We start from the raw sequence: 6,108 nt of genomic DNA, 5'->3' as shown, positions 1-6,108 counted from the left end.
CCCGCACACGCACACGCCGCCGCCACCGCCCCCTCCCGGCGCGGTCACATGGGGAGATCCCGCGCGCGCTCCGCCGCCCGCCCACGCGCGGCCGCCGCGTGACGCAGCGCCTGGCGGGGGCGGGGCCGGGAGCCCGGCAGGGAGCCCCGCCCCGCCGGGTCCCGGGACCCCCCCCCCTCCCCGCTTCAAACTTTGCGGGGCGAGCACCGCCTTCCTCCCCCCCCCCCCCCTCCTCCCCCCCTCCCGCTGCGTGGAAGCCCGACGTGCGGCGGGGGACCCCGGCCCCGCCCCTCCCGGCGGGGACGCGGGGGTCCCCGAGCCCCCCTTCCCTCCCTCCCTCCCGTAAGACGCGGGGATGCCGAATCCAGGTGCGGGAGCCTGCGCGAAGCAAACGCGGGCGTGCAAGCGTCTGCTGCACAGAGTGCAGGTGTGCAAACATCTGTACGAAACACGGGTGTGCAAACATCTTCTGCGCGAAATGCAGATGTGCAAAAATCTCTTCGAAGTACAGATGTGCAAAAATGTTCTGCACGATATACAGATGTGCGAAAATACCTGTGGAATAGAGATGCGCAAAAATCTGCTGCACAATATGCAGATGTGCAAACATCCGTGCGAAATGCGGATGTGCAAAAATCCGTACAAAAGAGATGTGCAAAAACCTGTATGAAATACAGGTGTGCAAAAATCCGTACTAAATACAGTGTGCGAAAAGCTGTGGAAAATACAGATGTGCAAAAAATCTGTGCAAGGTACAGATGTGCAAAAATATTCTGCACAATATACAGATGTGGAAAAATCTGTGCAACATGCAGATGTGCAAAAATCTTCTGCATGATATACAGACGTGCGAAAATCTGTGCAAAATACAGAAGTGTGAAAATCTGCGCAAAATGCAGATGCGCAAAGATCTGCGCAAAATACAACGTGCAAAAATCTGCGCGAAATACGGTGTGCAAAAATCCATACAAAATACAGATGTGCAAAAATACGTGCAAAATACAGATGTGTGAGTCTCCTGTGCGAAATGCAGATGTGCAAGAATCTGTGCAAAATGCAGGTGTGCAAAAATCTCTGCGAAATAGACGTGCAAAAAATATTCTGCATGATATGCAGATGTGCAAAAATCCGTGTGAAACACAGATGTGCAAAAATCATCCGTGTGAAGTACAGACCTGAAGAAGTCCATACAAAATACGTTGTGCAAAAATCTGCGCAAAATACAGATGTGCAAAAATCTGTACAAAAATACAGATGTGCAAAAATCTCCGCAAAGTACAGATGTGCAAAAATATTCTGCACAATATACAGATGTGGAAAAATCTGTGCAATATGCAGATGCGCAACAATCTTCTGCATGATATACAGACGTGCGAAAATCTGTGCAAAATACAGATGTGCGAAAATCTGTGCGAAATGCAGATGTGCGAAAATCTGTGCGAAATGCAGATGTGCAAAAATCCATACAAAATACAGATGTGCAAAAATCTGCGCGAAGCACAGATGTGCAAATCTCTTCTTTGCAAGCCACGGAGCGCCGAAGGACGCGAGGAGCGACGGGGCCGCGTGCTCCTCGTCCTGCCGCAGAGCGGGCGAAGACGCCGGTTTTTGGCACCGCGGCCCGCGCTCGGCGGCAACGGAAGCCGGGTGAAGAAACGAGGGAGCGAGCAGCGGCGGGCGGCGGGGCGGGGGGCTTCCCGGGGGTTTCGTTGCCCTCCGGTCGGTTCCGCGGTGGCGTGGCCGGGGGCTCTGCGCCTGAGCGGGGAAGCCGAGGCGCGGGGTGACCCTCCCGGATCCACGTCCGGATAAAACCGCGTTTCATTTTGTCCAAACAGGCGGCTGCCGGCTTTGGAGCGTCTTCGTGACGAACCGGTGGCAAATCACCGTCGTGGAAACTACGTGAGTGCGCCGAAAAAAATCAACACAAGCAGAGCTTAAAGAAGCTTTTCTCGGGGCGCTGGACCGCGTTGTGTAGCTAGGGAAACGCAAGAGCCTTGATTTCACACCGGTTTTATTTCATGATGCCTAAACCCCAAAACCTGCCTCCCCGTCCGGGGTATTTCCCCGCTTTTCGGTTCGCGGCATCGGGCCCGCTGCCGGCGCCGAGCTCCGCAAAGCACGGGCACGGCCGTGGGGGTCTCCCCGGCGTCGGGGTGGGAGCCGGCGTCGCGGCGAGGAGGCAGAGGCGGCTTTTCTCCCTGCCGCCCTGCAGTTCCCATGAGAAAACTCCGATCGCGCCTTGCCCGGCAAAGCCACAAAAATGTCCACGGTGCTGCCTGCTCTCCTCCCACTCAGAACGCTTCTGCGTACGCCTCCAGGCGCTACGATCGCGGTAATTAAAGCTGTGAAATATTATCGGTGTCGCGCTCCCGCGGACTGCTCGCCCTCAACGTTCTACAGGCCGGGGCGAGCCGGGGCGCTGCGGCTCGGGGCCGAGATCCCGCCAGAGGCAGCCGATGGGACAAACCGAGACCTCCCCGGTGAAAAGCGAGGTGTTTTTAGGCTGTTTTTTTAGCACTGTTCTATGGTTAAAAGTCAGATAACTTTCCTGCCCGGGCCCTCTTTCTGCCTACATCCTGCAAAGGGCAAACCAGCGCCGAGCCCAATCCCTCTCCCGAAGGTCCCAGCAGCTGGAGGTACCCCTGTCCTTCAGACGATGCCTGCCCCGCACGAATGGGCAGGGTGGAAAGAGTCCTGGCGATTTTATAGCTGGTTTTACGCTTTTATATTTTGATTTTCAACTGGTTGTAGCGTACGGAGAGCAGGGAGGTGAAAGCAAGAAACTGCGACGCTAAGAAGGTAAAGAAACCAGGTGGATCCAGTGATGGAAGCAGCAGGACTTCGGCTCAGATGACAACCTCTATTTCAGACCTCCCCTCTTTCCTAAAACGCTTGCAAGCTAGGGAATAAACGCCAATTTTAAGACCCTCACCCAGCGTGAGGACTGCCCAGTCTGATCTTCAGGGCACAAGGCCCTACAGCGTGCCGAAAAGCTTGCGGTGAGCGTTCAGCGTAACGCATAAAGAGCCCATGCACCCCTGCGCCCCAACAAACCCACCCAACCCTTCCACACAGCCTTTTTCGACCGCCGTGCTGAGGCGCCTGGGTGGCTATCACTAAAATCCCGGCCACTTCGACAGAGGGGCTTGGTTCCTCGAGACCTCCAAGGAACGAGAAATGGGTCCATCCATGGGCAGACAAGTTCTGCCGCTCCTCGAGGACTCCCCGCCCCTGCCCCAGATGGGCTCTGCGAGAAGGAGAACGTGCTCTGCCACAGAAGATCTGAGTGGGGAGGCAAGATGGGGAAGCGATGGATGTGCTGTCACCTTGGGAGCGCAGAGCGGGGCTGCAGAAGTGGCTCCTCCCTTCCCCGCTCAGCGCGCAGACCTCGCCGGTACAGCCTGACTCTCCCATGTTCTGTCTGATCAAATGGAAAAAATTGAAAAAAAAGACCGGAATCACACATGGCATGGGGACGCTTTCATAATATACGGCAGAAATCCGCAGATGATCAGTCCTCTACTTCCTCAGACTCCCCAGATTGCAAGATTGACGAGGAATCCGAGAAGGACACGAGTGCCACAGAACCAAAGAGAAAGGAAAAGAAAATAAATCGGCAGCTAGCAATTCTATTCAAGGAAAAGGCGAGTCAGAGCCAGAGGTAACTCCGAGGCTGCCAACACAGCAGCTGGTACAGCTCCCCGAGGAGCTCCGCGCAGAACGTCTCCGTGGTCGGTCCCCAGCCTCTCCGGCTGCCACCGAAGGAGCGGAGGAGGAGGAAGAGGAGGAGGAGGAGGAGCGCAGAGGCGTAGGTGCCACCTCTCCCCAGCCTGCCGCCTTCAAGCGGGTCGTGGCTGCCAGCTGGGGCACGACACACGCAGGAGTACTGCTGAACACGCGCGACGCAACGTTATTTCTCAGGGACGCTATCGCCGCCCGCGAAGAAAACACTCGAGTCGTTGGCTGCTAGCGGAGAAGAGAAAAATGCACGGCATCCAGGCGAATTTTATCAGCTGTCACTGAGGAGGCAGCGGGGTTTAGAGGCTGGACCGCGTAGCCGGGGCCAGAGACGGCCGCGTTCCCCTTCTAGCTCTCTTCTGACCGCGTCGGGCAAGTTATTTCACCTCGCGACACCTCAGCTTCGCCATCTGGGAATGCGGGTGGTGGTCCGACTGCTTCCGCGGTGAAGCAATTCTAGATCCGCTGCTGAAGAGCGCTGGGTCAGAGGCAACGATTATTCTTCTTCAGCATCAGAAACGTTCATGCCCTCGTGCGATGGGCAGGACCTGCTGAGCAGAAGACAGCCCTCGTTAGAGACCGTGCCCCCGAAGGTGTAGTGTCTCCCGAACGCTACGCCTGGAAACGCGGGCAGCGCGGTGAAGAGCAACAAGGGAGCAGGGGGTGTTTTTGGCAGCTACAACACCCGCCTGAACATGCAGCTAGGAAGAGAGTTTTGAAGAAGAGTTCGCACGCTGGGTGCACGGAAATCAGAAAGTGGCTTCAAACAAAAAGGAGAGCTAGGCAGGACAGGGTGGAGCGGAGCATCCAGGGAAAAAAAAAACAACCAAACAAAAAAGACATTTAAACTCACGGGATGGGCGGGGTTGGAAGGGACCTCTGTGGGTCATCTGGTCCAACCCCCTGCTGAAGCAGGGTCACCCACAGGAGTCTGCACAGCACCGCGTCCAGGCGGGTCTGGAATATCTCCAGAGAAGAAGACTCCACAACCTCCCTGGGCAGCCTGTGCCAGGGCTCCGTCACCCTCAGAGGGAAGAAGTTCTTCCTCATGTTCAGGGGGAACTTCCTCTGCTTCAGTTTGTGCCCATTGCCCCTTGTCCTGTCGCTGGGCACCACTGGAAAGAGTCTGGCCCCATCCTCCTGACCCCCACCCTGCAGATATTTAGAGGCATTTCTAAGGTCCCCTCTCAGCCTTCTCTTCTCCAGGCTGAACAAGCCCAGCTCCCTCAGCCTCTCCTCATAAGACGCACGCTCCAGTCCCCTCATCATCCTCGTAAAACTCGACGGGAGGGTGAAAACCAGGAAAACAGGGCCAGGGCTGCCTGGAAGAGGAAATTATCTCATCAACGCGGCAAGTGATATCTTTCTATTGATTTTCAAATGAGTAGATTTTATGGCCAGGAGCAACGGTTTGAAACCATCATAGTCTCACCTCTTGTGCCCTGAAGATCAAAGAATTTCATCTAGTCATCTGATTTAGATTAATCCTATGTAGATAAAATAGTGTGCTAATTAGAATCAGTTCGAGGGTGCGGATTCGTCACAGGCAGGGACTCGTGCAAGCGTACGGGTTCATCAAACAAGACTCTGCTAAAACTTCTCATTTAGCTTTCAACCAAAACAGGCGTGAAGGTGGAAATTCCTCCATCTTAGAGCAGCGCCTGCGTGGTACGGTAGCCATGCCCATTCCCAGTCCCTCGGGAGACGCAGCTCCTGCTGCTGCCCTCCCGCACAGCACCGACCCCAGGGCAATGCACGCTTCTACAGCCAGCGGCGGGGACGGGCCGCGCGAGGATGACAAGGCGCTGGCACTCACTCCACACCAGCATCACCCAAGGATTTGGGCAAAACAGGCGGTGGCTGGGAAACGCGATGAAACACGGAGCCCGGGAGGAACCGAGCATCTTCACAGGGCCAGTCTGCGTCTGACGGAGAGCTTCGGCTGCAAAGCACAGGGAGGAGGAGGAGGAACTTCTGAGATGTCAAAATACACCACGGCAACATTTTCAAAATGGCAGAGCTCAACTTTTTTGCTTTCAAACAGCCTGTTTCTAATAAAAAGCACCCCAAAAACTTAAAAACAGCAGCAGCAACAACAACAAACAACAGGGGAAAAATTACTTTTGAGAGCTCAGTACATCAGCTGCTAAACAGAATCATCATCCTGGCTCAGACTCACCGCTTCGGTCGAATAAAAATAATTTCATTTTGCATCATACAGACACTGAAATAGTATTGTGGTTTGGGACACAGTTTCGCTTCTGTGCCTTTCAGCCATAAAACCAGAAAGGCCATTCTATGCCCAGTCCTACTGAAGATACAGGGAGGGGAAAAAAAAATGACAGAAAATACACTGACAAGCAGCAGAAA

Source organism: Opisthocomus hoazin, chromosome 9, assembly GCF_030867145.1.
Source record: "Opisthocomus hoazin isolate bOpiHoa1 chromosome 9, bOpiHoa1.hap1, whole genome shotgun sequence".
Lineage (NCBI taxonomy): Eukaryota > Metazoa > Chordata > Aves > Opisthocomiformes > Opisthocomidae > Opisthocomus > Opisthocomus hoazin.
The sequence above is the reverse complement of the archived record's forward strand: the minus strand, read 5'-3'. Positions refer to the sequence as shown.